Source organism: Malurus melanocephalus, unplaced genomic scaffold, assembly GCF_030028575.1.
Source record: "Malurus melanocephalus ecotype Western Australia unplaced genomic scaffold, MMel_1.1 scaffold_2, whole genome shotgun sequence".
NCBI lineage: Eukaryota > Metazoa > Chordata > Aves > Passeriformes > Maluridae > Malurus > Malurus melanocephalus.
The window spans coordinates 7,589,847-7,606,632 of NW_026623234.1; the positions used below are offsets into that span (position 1 = coordinate 7,589,847).

General features: G+C 48.4%; 1 protein-coding gene across 4 annotated transcripts in view; it reads left to right on the forward strand.

Annotated features, from left to right (window-relative positions):
- Nucleotides 1–1,365: 1,365 nt before the first annotated feature.
- Nucleotides 1,366–16,786, forward strand: part of SLC8A3 (solute carrier family 8 member A3) — a 107,606-nt gene continuing 92,185 nt past the window's right edge. For 3 of the 4 annotated variants that reach the window (XM_057366952.1, XM_057366923.1, XM_057366942.1), the window contains exon 1: nucleotides 1,366–1,898. The gene's annotated coding sequence lies outside the window, so the exon portion shown is untranslated. Of the gene's footprint in view, nucleotides 1,899–11,084; nucleotides 11,264–16,786 lie in introns of those variants that run through there. The other variant, XM_057366933.1, reaches the window with a different exon arrangement.

Here is a 16,786-nt window from a genome sequence, read left to right on the forward strand (position 1 = left end):
AACTGCTCTTCCAGGTCTGCAGATCCCTCCTGTGCTGAGGTGTGGGACCAGGGGCTGCCTGTGGAGCCATAACTAGGGTGTTCCCGCTGACTTTCAGGGCCTTAGTCGTCTGTGCTGTCCTGCAGGGGACCACAGCCCATTTGCAGCTTTTCTTACCCATTTTTGTCAGCATGAAGCAGGTGCAACTCTCTTACATGTCACCCTCCCTGTAAGTGTTCTGCTGCCTTTTCCTCTTCCCTCTTTGTGCGTCTGCTGCCTGAGGTAAAAATTCTCGCCGGTGTAGGACTCAGGCTCAGGTTTCTCGTGGTAGTTTATTCAGCTGCTTTTGACAGGGATGGTTTGCACTTGCACATGTGCTCAGGTCTCACCAGAAGCTTCTGGGCCTTCATCACCTCAGGGGGTACAGGGAGTCACTGGGGACAAACGGTCTGGGGACAGCTTCTCTCTGTAGGGTGAAACAGACCATTCTTTGCCAGGATATCCCAGTGTCAGGGATTGTTGCCTTGTAGTACCTGGGCTTTAAAGAAGTGAGAAGCCGTGCAGAAGGTAAATCTCCTGGAGGCACATGTTTGYCCATAAYTGCTGAGGCAAAAACAGAGGGGATCCTAATGGGAGACAAATGTGTGCAAATTCCATGGGTCTTGTGTGAGACATAAATGTACTGCTTTGTTCCATGGTCCTGCAAACCAGCTCCCAGTAGTCTTCTGCCAAAGTCAAATAGCAGCTTTGGAGGCAACGTGCATTTTTTACCKTAAAATGACTTACTGCCTCACAACTTGTTATTTGTCTTTGGTTAAAAAAATAACTGGGTGGTTTCTGCAAGCACAAACTAAAGCATGCAGCCTCAAATGGATACCAGGACCAGCTCTGGCTGTGTAATTATATTGCCTAAATTTAATCTCTCAGAAGTGTTTGGCAGATGCTTTAAATTTCAGATATGCAATCAATATCTTCTTCTCGGAGGCTCAGCTACCATRTTCTTCCCCTCCCCTGCTTGAAATACACGAAGTCAAGTCAATATACTCTGAAGGTACAGGAGTGATCCCTGCTCGGTGAGTGTATATCTCTATCTCTATCTATATATACCGATGGAGACTTCGTAGAGGTGTGTGTGTGCGTGTTACATGCTGAACGTGCTCTGCCTTTATTTATTTTGGAAAGGGTTTGCCTTGGTTTCGCCGTGCCTCGCTTATTTAAACGATCTGAAAACCCCCCCCGGATTCAGAGGAATAAATATGCATGGCTTGTAATTCTGTTGCAGCGCTCGCTCCCAGCTGATAGGTGACGTGGAGTTTGGAGGCTCGCAGATTGGCTTTTTGATTTGGCTTCTTGCTGCAGTTGTGCAAACCTCGCTGGCTCCCAGAAATCAGGCTCAGCGCTTTGCCGTGCACCGTAATGCTGGGAAACCTGCACCGAGCCCCGATGGTGTGAGCGCGGGAGCGGGGGAAGCCCGGCAGATTCAGTGGCAATCTGGGGTACAATCCATTTTCTCTTCCCCCCTCCCTCGACCCCCATTCATCTCCATCCTCCTCGCCCTCCTCCCTCTTCGCCAGATCTCCCTTCCCTCCCCAAACTCCACCGCACGGAGCTGAAGATCAAGGCTGGTGGATTTATCAACATTTTACCTCCACCCCCACCCCCTTTTCCAGATGCACCTCCCCGCTCTCCCTGACAGCTGCAAAAGGGAGCACAGGTTTTGTAGCGAGCGAGGCAACTTGGACTGACATGCAAAGGCGAACCCCCCCGTACCCGCACACACCGTCGGTGAATCACCGGGAGATGCGATGAGCTCCCTTTAGGAACCGGAAGGATTTGTATTGGGGAGCCAGCGGAGCCCCCCCTTCCCCCATCCCCCAGCCCGACCCTCCAAAAAAAAGTCAGGAAAGCCGCCAGAAAGGGTAAGTAAAGGGGTGCCACCCCCGCTCCGTGGGAGACGCGAGGCTGGCGGGCAAGTGTCCTGCTGCCAAGCGGGKCTCCCTGCCTTGCACGGGAATGGCCGTGGAACGGGGGGTGCCGGGGGTGGGGGGACGAGAGCTCTTTGCAGGCTCATCTCCCGGGATAGCGGGAGGAATTAGCGTTGCCCAGGCGCTGGGAGCTCGCTTCATTGCCGCTGTCTTTCCGGCGCCGTGGCGGCTCCGTGCCCGTTTGTGTGTGTGAGGGGGTGCGTGTGTGTGTGTGCGCTGCGGAGGGAGGGCTTTGCCTACGGCGCGGAGCGGGCGCTGCGGGGTGGATGCGCGCCGGGGAGGGGGCGCCGGGCCGGGCAGGGCCGAGCGCTGCGGGGCCGGGGCCTGGCGGAGCGGGAGAGGGAGAGGGAGCGGGAGCGCTCCGGCGGGGCGTGCGCGGCGTGGGCTGCCCGGTCCCGCGGCACCGTGCGCGGCCGGCCCGGGATCCCTGCCGCCGCCGGGCGGGGGTGCCCCGGTTCGCGGCGCGGCGCGGCCCGCAGGGATGCCGGGGAGCCCGGGGGTGGGGGGGGTGGCTCTGCCCGGGGCTGCCAGGCGGGGGAAGCGGCTCTCATGCAGTGCTATAAATTTCCTTTTTCATCCCCCCCCCCCCTTTAAATGTCCTTTTTTTTTTTGGTTAATTTTTTTTTCCGCGGGGAAAGGCCGGGCCAGGCCATCCCCGGCCGCGGGGCGGGGGCTCCGGGGCCGCTGTCCCGGGCAGCTGTCGCGCTCCGTCCGCCGGGGCCGGCTTGTTTACCCCGGGTGTCAAATATAGCTGCTGCGCCAGGGGCTGCCCTAAATAGGGCACGGGGCCGCCGGCGGGTCCGCAGCCCCCCACGGCCGGGGGACAGCAACTCTCCACACACACATGCACACGCATCAGAGCTGACCTAAATGTGGGCTCATTTCATACTCTGCCTCTCTACCAGCCATGCTTTAGGGCTTTATGTTTTTTCACCTGTGTCTAAAGTATCGATTGCCCTAGATGAGAGATGAAACCATTGCAGCTGGTTTTGGGKTTTTTTACTGTTATTGTAAAACGTGAGGCCATGGCCATCTTCCCCTCTGCCCCCTCCAATGGAGCTGTAGTGTAATGGTTGGGTTCCTGACTTTTTGGGTTGTTCCCGGGCTTGTTCTGGGGATTTTGCCCCCCTTTTAGGGGGAGACACTAGTGGGACAATCAGGATGAGAAGGGATGCCTTGCACGCATCTTCCCCCTCTTCGTGCTTATGTGTGTGTTCCTTTAATTGCATATATCCCTTTGTAAAGCAAAAGAGTGATTTTATTAAGCTTTTTTTTTTTGTTTGTTTTGTTTTGGTTTGTTTTTTTTTTTTTTTCATTTCTGCAGATAACAGGGCTGGAAGACTTAGATAATAGTCAGTAGCACCTTCCTGTTCAGGAGCATTCATCCCGTGCTCCCTAGGAGGCTGGTGGGAGGCCCAAGAGAGCAGAGTTGGCTTTGGGGRACACAAGACATGGAGGGGGGACACAGATGGTTTAGAGGTGCTCTGTAGGTTTGGTGTAGCGGGGAGAAATATTACTTCCCCGTGGCACGAGCATTTCTAGGGAATCCCTAATCCTGCTCCATCCACTGCTGGAAGCATTGTTTACCCTGATCATGGTTTAGCTGACAAAGTCACGTTGAGTGCTCATGTTCGTGCTTCTGTGTTCAACTGGAACGAGACTTGTTTCCTGAGTAGGAGTAGTGATGTTGGAAAAGAACATGTCCAGCTACTGCCGAGGGCTGGCTGTGGAGGAGTGAGAGCCGCCCAGGAGCCCTCAGTTCTGCCATGAGTGAGCAACATGAGGCAAATTGGCTACCCTGTCTTGTAAATCAAAGGGTGTGATATCAGCCAGTGTGGGGAAGGAGAGGACTGAGGGGGAGAGAGAGCCTTAGACAAAAGGTGCAGTCCAGCAGTCTAGGTATTTTTGTCTAAAGCCCAGTATGAGTCGTGCTCTAATAAGTGGGAAGTTTAAGCAGTACCCAAATGTCCAAGGTARGACAGATTGTAGTAATCCCACTGCTGAGAGCCTGTGTAAGGGCAGTGGAAATACAAGTGAGCTTCTGGTCTTTTGCATACCTCCAGTGTTCTGCTAGACACACTTCACCTCTTGGCTCTCATTTGTATCATTAATGGTATTTTTCTACTTGTGGGGATTTGGTAAGGAGATGGTTCAATGACTAGTGGGTGACAGAGTGCAAGAAGGAAGGCAGATGTGCAGCTGTCCTAAGAAAGACCCTTCTGCGTTGCTCTTGTTTTTGCAGAGAGCTTGTGCTCCKGCTCTGCTGAGCTGCCAGCTGACAGAATGGCACCTGGGATGGCAGATGCCATCATCAGGTGAGGCAGTYCTTTCTGTTGCCCTGGGAAGCAGTCTTTAACACCAGTACCCAGAACAGGAGAGCGCACGTGAAGCAATACCATGCACAGCCTGGGTTGTGCACCATTCTGTGCTCTTGCTGGGCCAGTGTCTGATCCAGACTGGAGCAGACTGTGTTAATGGGAGTTGTTCTGTGTGGCAGTCCTAGGATGCTCTGCTCCTCAGCTTGACTGGCTTGGAGGAAGGAAAGAGGTACCCAGACATGAATGCACTCTTCTTGCTTCTTCTGCTTTCCTCTGAAAACTGGCAGGTCTGAAGTCAGATGAGACTCGTCTGAGCTTGGCAGATGCTGTGGTATTGCAGGTTAGACAGGTAGAGAGATTGCTGAGGGCCTAGGCTGACCTGCTGCTGCATGGTGCCTGGTCCCACATGTATCCCTTATTTTTGAAGGGTCTTTCCTGGGAGAGGCATCCTCCATCCCCAAGGCAGGGAAAGACCACAACAGCGTGTGTCAGCATTTTTATTAGAAACCAAGTGAAGATGTATTCCCTTTGCCAATATTTTCAAGTGAAGCACTATACAGATAAATGGTCTGTCTGTCAGGGTTTTGTTTGCTTGTTTTAAACAAACAGCATCAGTCTCCTCCCCTAAGCTTCCCCAATGACCAAGTGGCGTTGACAAATAGTTCCTTGTTCTTTGCTGCTGTCATGTTTCAGACGCCTTTCATGTGCTTCACAGTTAAAAAGATGGCTTTGATTGCTGGCCAATTTTTTTTTTTTATATATAAACCAGGCAGTAATATCTAATCCTGTATTTAAAAAAAAAAGTGAAGGAAATTAAATTACAATGACAAAAACATCTTAATAGGGGAAAAAAGTCTCTGAAGCCAGGAAATTGATAGTTGTGATGCTCCATCTACTATCACCCACTGTGTTTAGGTATCGTGGCATAGATTAATGCTGTTGTTGATTTACTGTTTAGATAATGGTAACTCCTAAAGGCATCAGCCTGGTTGGGGGCCCACGCTTCCAAGCACCATAYGGATGTTTAGTAAATTATAGTCTTTGTCCTGAAGAGTTTCATGCATTGAGAGATACATGAGATGATAAGCTGCTCTTGGGGAAYCTTTAAAACACCTGTGCTGCAGAGCTTATGGTCCTGAATCTGCTGATTTCTGTGGCATGGGGCTATGGGGTTTGGGGCTGGAGAGAAGCTCCCTGGCATGTCCTTGCTTACCTGCAGAATGAATCCAGGAGCCATCTCAAGTCTTCTGCAGCTGCAGTGGGCTTCTGGGCTGTTTGAGCAATGACATGGTACAGACCATAGTGGCTTCTCCTCTTTCCCTCTGCCTTAAAGCTTTAATCTGCAAGCTTAAAGTGGTAGAGGGCAGTTGAGGATGTGAGTGCCTGACGGCCTCCCAACCTCCCCAAGAGGCACTTCTGTCGCAGGGCTTTGCAGGAATAACAAAGCCTGAGCTGGCAGGGATGTGTTGTGCCACATCCTGGAGGTAGCACTGCCTGGAGGCACCACTGCCCCATCTTGGCAGTGTCACAATGAGACCCAGGTGCCATAGTTCCTGCASTACAGCATCATAAAGTAATTAGTTTGCTCATTTATAAATAGGTGATGATCATGCCCCCATGTTCCTTCAACTCTCAATTTTCTGGTAATTCTGTYCTTAAATCCGCTTGCTGGAGCCTTTGATCACACAGCCGAGCTGTCATTGATGTCTCTGACAGTTGACATCATGGGAGAGAAGGGAGCTTAGGGCTCTTAACGTTTCTTTTATGATAGCTTGTTTTCTAACGAAACACTCCAATGAGGATTTTCCATGATAATAAAACAGGGAGCTCTTCCAGAGCACTCAGATTTAGGGAGAAGCTTCTGTTTCCATTCACTAGCAGATTATTTCAAGGCTACAAAACTGAACTTGCTCTGTTTGCTGCCTTCCTCTACTCTGCTGTCTCTTTACCTAAGCCACCTAACTTAGGAAGGCAGCAGAGACAGCCAGGTCAAGAGCAATCAGAAATACTAAATATCCTATGCTGCTGGGCATGTTTTGCAACCAGCGAGGTGCCAGAGTGTTTTAGAAACTATAGATGGATGAGACTGCATTGCCATTGCTTTCATCTCCCCTCTCCTAGGCTGCTACTTGGAGGCTGTCTCAAAGCAAACAGCAGCATCACAGAATACAGTTTTAATCAAAAGAAGTGTAGTGATGCAGGGATGTACCTGCAAGAGGGCACTTAGATCTGACTGCTGAGGTTGTGTTGAAGGTGACATGTCCAGGAGTGAACGTGGGACTCCAGCGCCGGCAGCACAAGGTGCCCTGCCAGTGTTCACGTGCTGCGTGCTGGTGAAAGGTGGTTTCCAGCCCCAGAGTAGGGACAGAAGCAGGGAGGGTTAGAGCATGTCTGATCCTTGCTCTGCAGTCAGGCTGAGCTCACTCTGGATGTGTCCTAGCTCCTCTCAATGTGAGTAGGGCTGGGAGAGACTCTGTCACCAGCGTCCAGGAAATCCACCAGTGCCCCAGTGACACAGCTCCCCACGCACAAAGTAGAGAAGGCAGCACTGCCTCTGCCGTGCACTGGTGAGGGTACTTGGAATAAGACCCTGTCTGAAGAACCTGTCCTTTTGCTCTCCATACTGTTTGCTGTCAGGAAAAATTGTCTTGGGTCATTAAGGCCGGGATRTCTTGGTTTACCACCTTGAGGGAGGCCTTCCTTGTTGGGAAGCAATATCTTGATGTTGAGCTTCAAGTTCACCTTAATAAGCTCCTTTATCCTCTTCTGTGGTTTTGGCTGGAACTATGCAATGACTCTTGAACACACACTTTAGTTGGGAAAAATGGAGACAGAGATATGTCTCTGCCCTTGCATAGCAGGACAAGGCTGTTCCATGGTCCAGGAGGTGTGACAGGATTCATTGGTGCAAGGGGTGAACCTGCCTCTGCCCATACAGCTAATGCACTTGCCACACTTGTCATCTGGACCTCATTTTTCAGTTTTCTCCCCCTGGCTGCTTGTTTGTGCTCCTGTCCCACCCCTGCAGGATACTGGCACAGTGGCACATGTGCCCAGGTGTTGGGCTCAGTTTACTTTTCTGCCAGGTAGATTCCTGGTCCTTATTMATGCCCTAGCCATGCAAACAGTTAYGCCAAGTAAAAAGAGAGCTAGAGCAGGGTGGTAACAAATGACCAGAGGTGGAAAACATTCAGGTTGGCTTAAGAAGCTCTGCTTCCACCTGTGAAGCTTCTGCCTGAATTGCCTGCAGCAGTTAAGGCTTGGAGTTGGTTCAGCCTTGAATTCTGTGCTTGATGAAACAGATAGTACTGAAYGCAAATTAGTTGCAAAGAATCTAAGAGTGATGGGGTCTGCAAAGCACTTCTTAAGCTATTAAGTGGTACAAAAAGCAGAAAAAAAAAGACAAAATAATTTTTAATATAAAATCTTCCCAAGAACACGCACAGGGATTAATCCTGATTAAAAAAAAAAATAAAAAATCAGAGAGTCTAGGCCAAGCTATTTCTCAGACGCAACATGCCAAATGGACTCAGGTTTTTCAAGAAGAGAATAAAATGAGAACTTCCCCTCTGCTCTCCATTCTTTCAAGTCCCTTGAAAGCTTCGCGCTAGCACTCAGCACTTCATCAACAGCAATCTCCCCATGTTGAAGCCTCCAGACTGCATTCCCTGGCAGTGCAAGTGGGAGCAGAGCCAACTGTTTTATTAGGTTTGCACCCACGAAACCCACTAGCAAGGGAGGACCTGGCTCCTTGTCCTCACGGGACCGCTGCAGGCTCAGTCCATGCTGCTGCTGTGTGCCCGCCACGGGTGCTGTGCTTGGCCAGGGTGGCAGTCCTGGGGACACTGCCCACCATCCTCCCCTGTGTGAGGACCTGGGGAATAGAGAGAGGTGGAGCTCTCAGTGTTGTGTCTTCAAGGGGTGAGGCAGGGTGGGTCTCTCTTTGTGTGCTTTTCATTTGTGAAGGATCCTGAGGGATAATAACTTGCTGCTACTTTTTTTTTTGGCAGCCCCTAGACAAGAATGAGCCTTTCAAAGCTTGGGTCATAGGAGGACTGCCGCTGGATTAGCCATGATGGGATATTCTCCTGTATGAGTGTTCTGCAGATGGGTGCACTAGACATCAGTCTTACATAAATTACCACCCTCTCCAACTCTTTAAGCTTCTTTTTTCCCTTTCGTTTTAACCTTCCAGAGCAGTTTCAGGTTCACTTCTTCTAGTAAATGTTTCCTCTTCTCTTAACTTAAATAATCCATCTCCCCAAAGCTGACCTGACAGATGTTTCCCCCGCAGTGACCCTGCGCACACAGCACACTTCATGAAACCCTGGCTTCCATGGGGAAATGCAGCACCAGCAGTGACCCTGCTGGTGTCCCAGCTAAAAATAAAGCCTGTCCCTCCTGGCAGTGTTGGGGTTTGCTTTTAAGTAGGTAGGCAGTTTTACCCATTGGCTGCAATGTGCTCTTGTGCCAGGCAGAAGGCACAGCTTAACCTTCAGAGCATGGTGGAGCTGCCTCCCCTCTGGGGAATCACACCAGGAGACTGAAGGTGAGAAGATGCTCCRCTGCACTTGGTGCGCCTACGTCACTCCCAAAAATCTGCTGGCTTGCCTTCTGCCTGTCTAGATCTCCTTGCTGCTTTGTGCATCCTAGTGAGTCACAAACACCCCTCTTTCCCCCAGCTGTAGCCTTTTCCCTCCTCTGCTTGTCCTTCTTAGACATACGGATTTCTTCATGATTCTCAGTAACTGCCCCAACTCCTGACTTCCCTCAACACCTCTGTGCCTTYGAGCTTCCCGGTGTTCTAACAGCATCGCTCACACATTCAGTTCGCCATCTATCCTCTGTTTGTGCCTTTCTGTCTTCTCTCAGGTCCAAGTGGGTTTGTGTGCTGGGACAAAGCAAGAGTTGGCCCAGTCAGGATGCAGATGAGTTAAGAAGGGCCTTTCCAGCTTTTGCTGTACACACACATTAGCAATTTTCCAATTCACTTGGGAGGTTAGAATGTGTGTTGGAGTAAGAGGAGAGATACATCCTGTCTGGTGAATCTATGGGTATTTTCAGTGTTCCCTGCACATCTGTTTTTCCTCTGAGTCTTAGAGTATTTATTTCTTATAAGATTGTGTCCCATAGACTGCACAAATGCATGGCATAGAATGGAAGRAGTTTCCAGTGCTTGCTAGATGAAACAGCCTGAGTCTGGGAGCTTTCTGYTGGTGCTGGCCTCGAGCTTCCTTTGGCTTAGTTGACCACCTCTGTCCCTCACACCAAAGCTAATTTCCCAAAGAAGGCTGATGGGGTTGGGGATGTGGGAGTTATGCTGGGTTGTGCAGTATTCCAGGAACCTCTTCTACTTACTGTTGCAAAGAGAGCATGAAGAGGTGGTGTGGCCATAACTTGGAAGTATCTGCATGGGAGCCAACAGCTACCAGGCGCATGGAGGGCTCGCTGCAGTCAGGTAAAAGGGCAGTGGTCTTGGTAACTGGGTTTGGGAAGGACCATGAGGGTGCTGGGGTGGGGGAAGGGTCAGGGGGATGATCCAGAATTGCCTGTTTGCATATCTGCAGAGAGACCACAGGTCAGGGAGAGTGATCAGAGGAARGATGTCTGCAGAGTGGAGGGCTGTTGTGATACAGGGCTCAAATTCATTGAATACACATTTTTATTCATTTGTCTGCTCATTGAGCTCTCACTGCAAGATTCATTTCCAAGTTTTGTTTGTCTTGAAAAGTGACCATCATTTTGTCAGAGATCTTTTCTGCTTGTTCTTTTACCTGTTTGTGTCACTGACCTGAGCGCAGTACTAATGGTGGCTCTGCCTGGGATAACCCTCATCCAGTCCCATTGCTYATCACTTGCTGGTGTTGGCGGACTGTTGCTTCTGTTTTGGCAAAGCATTTTTCTGTGACTTGTGACAGGTTTCCCAGATGACAGGAGTTACTGTCAGCAGCAATGTCAGCGAGAGCTGTGTTCAGGACTGCCACAGAAGATGGCTGGGAGTGAGAGGCTTGCTGGGCTGAGGCAGGAGGGGTAGGGAGTGAGTGTTGGGTAAGGGTGTGAAAACAGGCTGTTTACTCCTGCCTCAGCTGTTGCTTAAGTCAGTTCTTCACTGAAACTCGCAGCAAGAGCAGGACCTTGCAATTTTCTTGCTGTAGCAGTGTTTTATGAGATTTGGGCTTGAAAGCAAATTAAACACATCTCAGTTTTAATCTTCTCTTTGCAGAAAAGGATGAAAAGATAATTTCTTCCATCCTGTCCCCGAATGGGGCTCAAACTCCTGAGTAAAAGTGATGGAGATACAGGACTACTAGCATCCCTAATGGAGGCTGTGCCCCTCAGTGGCAGGTCAGAAGCTGTCCTCTCCTTTTGCCCTGGTGACTTAAATAAATTGTGCAGCGAGTGCTGCGTGGGATGAGTGTGTTATYCAAGCACACACATGAAGCCAGTGTCTCCTGTCATTTCACCTCCAGGCTGAGGTACTTCACGTGCTGATCCAAGGTGACATCAGACACATGGTGAAGGAGAGACTCCGAGCCTTGTTTGCTGYGGTCTGGGACTGWGGGGGAAAGGAGAATTTTCTCCTTYTCTTGTCTGGTTTCAGTGCATTTGGCTGAAGTGGTCATCTCCCATGACTCAGCTGCTGCTCCTGTTGGCAGAACTAGTTGTAGCAGATCTGGGGCCAGCGTGGAATATTGGGAGGAGGGAGGAACCAGGGCAGGATGGACAGCAATATAGTAGGTRTGGAGGAAGCAGGAAGATGTCCCCCAGGTGCTGTGTGTGATGTGGGTTGTGAAGAAGAAATAGAGGAAGTTTTCCTTTTGGAGGTTTCTGTCGTATGAAATGGTGCCAGAATTCCTCAGGCAGCTCTTTCAATAGAATAAGCTGGCTCTTCTGACTTGGGCTCACTGGACCTGTGCTGATTTACGCCAGAGAAAATCTGGTCCTAAGTACTCTGTCTCTCTTCTCTCTTGCCAGCTGATGGTATGTAGATTGACTGGGCTGGAAAGATAGTTCTGATTTTTAAGATGACTTTGTGTACTAGCAGGCTTCTGGAGGGGAGGGTCAAGGGGAGGAARCTCGTGTAAGTGCTCTGAATACAAGGAAAATGCTATTTCTTCACTTTGGAGATAAACAGCAGTATGATTATTATATACATTGCTAGAAAATTCTTCTCATGCACAGTGCCCTGCATCCAGTTTTCAAATGTTCTGCACTGGTATCTAAGTTAAGACTTGCTGACTGCTGGGAATGGGGAGAGTATCATTTCAGGCATGTCTGAAATGGCAGGGGAGAAGTCTCAACCTTTTCAGACAAGGTACTTTGTTRTATACACTGCCCCCAGGTTGGCAAACATGTATAGGTAATCTTGATTTTTTAAATCTTCTTAATGTCATGTTTTTACCTGGCTTAGCCCCATGACATTTGGGTATGGAATCTGCCCTCTTTCTTGGTAGGAAATCAAGAAATAAACTCATGTCTTCCTTTGGAGAAAACAGCAGTAGCCTCTCATATTCATCTAATTTTCTGCAGGAATTTTAAATAACGTTTAAGTTCAGTGGAAARTCTGTGATTTCAATGGATTCCAAGTGTCCAAGTGGGGTAAAAGGAGCTGCTCCATTAAGCTTCTAACCACCTTTGAAATGTGGTCCTTTGCAACTCCTTCAGGGGAATATCTGAGGCACACTGAGACCATGGATGAGGCAGAGGAGGAAGTTAGTGCTGTTGTAATGGTAAGAAAGAAGATGTGGATATTGAGGGTGCCTAGCTCCAGCCAGTATTTCAGATTACCTGCCCTTGGCAGGACAGAGCAGGGCAGGCAGCCAGGGAGGGCAGACCTGCAGCTGGAACACAAACCAAAAGGAAAAAGRTGAATCAACCTATCTGGTAATTCTGTAGTGAAGAACAAATTTCTGCCTGTCTTTGCTGCAGAGATCAGAGTGGCATATGGCTTTATAGAGCCCACAGGGAGAACCGTCAGAGGGTGGGGAGAGAAGAAATGGAGGTGGGGCAGCAGATAGCCTGGAGACTGCTGCCACTTACTGTAATTGCCGTAGCAGCTCAGCTTCCACTGTTTGTTGTCCATGTCATCTCTGCAATTACCATATGGTAAATATGACTTGAGTCTCTAGCAAATAAYAGAGCTAATATTAAAAGAGAATCTGTAAACAGCTAGTGCATAAATGAACAAAGAGCAATAAACAGCCTGGACTTATGAAGAATGAATTAATCATGGTGGATGCGATGACTTATTTTTTTAAAAGCAGTTGCAGAATTAGCAGCTGATAAAACACCAAAGGATTAAGGTATCTAAATTGTCAATAAGAGAGACGTGGGAATATATGGCACTAAAGGGTGAGGGTGCTGTGTGGAACCTTATTTGATAACTGTATTCAAATTGGGTRAATTTACAGGTTTTGGCACCTTCCAAGTGAAGTGGGAGGTATTTTGAGGATAACCCATAGCTGAGTGCATTTTTCATGCCTCCTGCYGCGCTCAGATCTGCAGAAGCAGTGGGCGTGTTACAGTGTATTTCCCTCATCTCAGCTGGAGACCTTGACTTTTCGGTGGAAACTCTGGAAATCGCTGCTTTCATTCCGCACATGCCRGAGAGCGCAGCCGCCGTGTGCCAGCCCCACTGCGCTGCGGACGCGCAGCCAACAGGTGGAGAGACCGTAAMAAGCAGCAACACGGCGAGTTTCTGTGTATCAGTCTGGATTTAACCTTTGTAACAGTCCAGTATCCCGTGAAAACCTGCTGTACAGCGGAGCTGAGAGGCGAGTTTTCACCGCCCAGGCTCGGCTTTGGTGCTCCAAAGAGCGCAGGTTTGCTGCTGGTTTGGTGGGAGCAGGCGCTGAGCGAGGGCTCTCCCAGACACCCGTCTGCTTCTGACTGCCTCGGAGATGGAGAATCATGAGAAGCTGAAGATAAACGATTAAAGGGTAGCCTGGGCTAATTTATAAAGATTAAAATAAATTTGTGTGCTTTGGCCAAAGAAAAGCCGTGGAGGAGAGCAGCTATTTACAAGTATCTGAAGCATGTAAATCTCAGACAGGGAGGAGAATGGTTGAGAGTGCTCCAAGGACATGATAATGAGAACTAGCAGCATAAATTTTCTTAATTTCATCCTAAATATAAGGAAGACGGCTAAAACCTCCAAGATAAATTACATCATGGCCGAGTCTCTATGGGAAGTTGTGGAAATGCCATCACTGGGATAATTTAAAACTCAGGCTGGACAAAGTACTAGGAAATAATGGTCACAAGGGGAACAATGCAGTAGCAGTCCCTGAGGCATGGACCAGGCAACTCTTCTGTCTCTGGTCTAGCTAACTCTGAAATGAGTGAAATCTGTGCTAATTAGGCTAATGAAGGATTTTTCTTATCTAACATGACTAACAACAACCGTTCATTTTCGCTGCAGTCGTAAAGATGCTTTCTGAAGTGTAACCTTCTCCTCCTGCCTCTCCCTGCCTGGTTTTCTGCCCAGTCTTCCAGTGCCCTGTTTGCTGCTTCTGCCTCCATTCACTTTTTTTTAATATTTTCTTTCTCATTGAGCAATGAGTGAACCCTTCTGAACAGGCTCGTGGAGGGGGTAATAATTTCTCTTGTATGTGATGTGGCATTTTTGATAAAAAAATTTATTTTTGCTGTCTACTGAGAAAAAATAATAAATTTTGTTTATATTTTTGTGTGAAGGAGAAATACACAGGCTGTTCTAGAGGATGGGAACAGTGTGTGTCCCAGCTCCTGGGGTTAACACCCACCATGGCTGGCTGGTGGCTGTCCCTGTCTGCCTACTTGTTGCATCAAATCCAGCACATCACATGATTTGTTTTGTTTACCTCAAATAGGTTTTGGGTTTTTTTTTTTTTTTTTGTTTTTTTTTTTTTTTTTGTCAGAAAACTTGTATTTTTCTTAACTAAGTCTGGATCTAAAGATGAGATATGACTACAATACCTTTTCTTACGTACTATTTAGCCCACCTCTGTGTGCAAATAACCACGGGTGCCGCGGCACAAATGCACTGTTGACAACAAATCCTAGGGTCTTTAATTGTAACAGTTGCAGATCTGTCACCAGAATGCTAAAGGAATGTCACGAGTTGCCGCTGTCATCTGTAGGATGCTGTGARTCACCAGGTGATAAGTTGCACTCTGATGGTGGCACCTGAACCAGCAGTATAATATGTCTGTGAAGCAGGAGCAGTAAATAACACACCCAGTGTACTGCCACGGGCAGTATATAAAAAATCTTTCACTGGCAAGAAGYTTTCCTCACACTGCTGAAATGTTTTTCCCCTTCCCCCACTGCTCCCCCAATGGTCTTCACTGCTCTCTATAAACCAGCAAGACTGTGATGGAAACCAGTGCCTTGCAGGCTGCAGCAGAGGAGCCAGTGCTCGGTGCCACCTCCTGTGTTGTCGGTGCAGGTGACTTAGCACTGGCACAGGGTGACCAGCGAGGTTTGTTTGAATATCCTCAAAGATATTTCAAAGATATTTTGAATATATTCAAAAGCCAGCTGGCTGTGGTCATGGGCAGTGGGCTCTCGGTGGCCCTGCTTGAGATAGGGGGTTGAGTTAGAGGCTTCCAGAGATCCCTGTCTCCTGTGTGAACTGCCTGTTTGAAAGCCCCGGAAAAACAACAGTGAAATTGTGCAATATTCATGAAAAGAAAAAAACCTTCATCTATATCTGAGCAGATAATACTGCCTTTTAAGCAGGAGGGTGCCCACTACTAATCTGTATGTCAGCCTAAATACCAGGTTTTGATTTTTGAGCATAAAAAAGGCTACAGTTCGGGGGAAAAAGAAAAAAAGGATAACTTGCTGTCTCTCAKGCTGAGGAATCTGAGACATGTGGATGTGTATGGGGAATGGAAGGGCAAACACACCACGGCTTTGAAAGAGGCTGCTCTACCCCATTCCGTAAATAAGGATGGCTCCCAGAGTGTGGCTGTGGCTGCCCACTGAAGGTTTTCTGCAGTGTCTGCCACCTCCTAGGCATGTCTGGGTACAGAGCGTAAACTGCAGCTCCTCTATCCATATGTCCGTCTGTCCTATACAGATATTTTTCAGGTCTGGTGTGAGTGAAGAAATAAAATGCTTGGCCAGTCAASTGCAGTCAGTGGGATATTGGAAGGGGACAATTAAGTACAGGCATCTTTATGGGTTAGCTATTTATACCCCTGCTTTTCCAGGARCATCACGGATACTAAAATACAGAAAAAACAGCAGAGACTGGTTCCCCGGGGCAAGTTGAATGTTTGGAGGTTGCTCCTAGCTGTACACAGACTTGTGCTCTGCTTGGGCAGCCCCTGGRATCACTGCATGTAGCTGCAGCATTCCTATAAGGAATTAGTAGACTTGGGTCGTTATGTCAATTAACACCCATTTACCACGCTAGAATGGTAGGTACTGCTCAAATTAGCAGAGACACCAGTTTGTAAATATTAAAGACTTGCTAAGCGAGCTGGTAGTGTTTTTTATGTTAGCTTTTTGCACGGTCTTGAGAGAAAAGAAAGGCTACTTTTGACACATACCAAGGGGATTAATCCATAGGCAGCTAATTCTGGGCTTTGACATGTTTACTGTGAAGTGCAAAGCAACAAGCACCTAGAGCTCTCTGCCATAACTTTTCCATATGGCCSAAGTGTGGGGATTTGTCATGGCCGAGACATGAGTTATGGTGCTGTTTCCCTCATAAAACCTAGCTGGTGCAGTAGTACAGAGATAAGGTACGACTTTGCTGTGTCATAACCTGYGTGAAGTCAGCTTGGGGTCCTTGGACGTGCTCATTTCAGATAGGTGGGTGTGTGCCATCAGTCTGACTGTTTAAGGCCTGGTCTTTGTTGGAAATTTGTACTTGTCAGACAGATTGGATCTAATTACACTGCTGTGGCTTTTGGCTTGCAGGTAAATCTTAACTTTCATTCTGGATAGTACTCTTGTGGTGATGAGCACAGGGCTCAATAGCATTTCAATGGAGACAATTGAAAAATAGGCTTTGTTTTGTATTAAATATTTTGCCGTGCTTTTATTTTGGGGGAGGGAGGRGTGTGCATTAGGTATAATACCTCTTCTGTGAGAACTCAGTTATTTGTGTTCTTTGGCAGGAAGGCTATAATTTCAATTTTTGCTCATGCTTATAAAAAACCCCGTGTGTTCAATCAAAAAGCTTTTATGTGCTTTGTAACGGAGGAATGTGAAGTCATGTTATTAAGCTGAGCCTTATTTCTATCTCCCCCAGCTTGGGAGTGGGGCTATGAGACAATGCCGGTAGCAGAGCTGTGTCTGCTCAGATGGGAGAGGTGCTTGTCAAGCCCATCTTGATCTTGGGCTGGCTCTGCCTGGTCCCCACGCAGTGCCCACRCCTGAGTGGGGCTCACCCCGTGCTGAAATCTAATCAGCTGCCTTTCCTGGCCAGTCTGGAGTCAGGGAGAGAGGATGGATGGCCACAGATGTACTCCCGTGTCTCATTTGTTTGGGAGGTGGGAGGAAGGGATG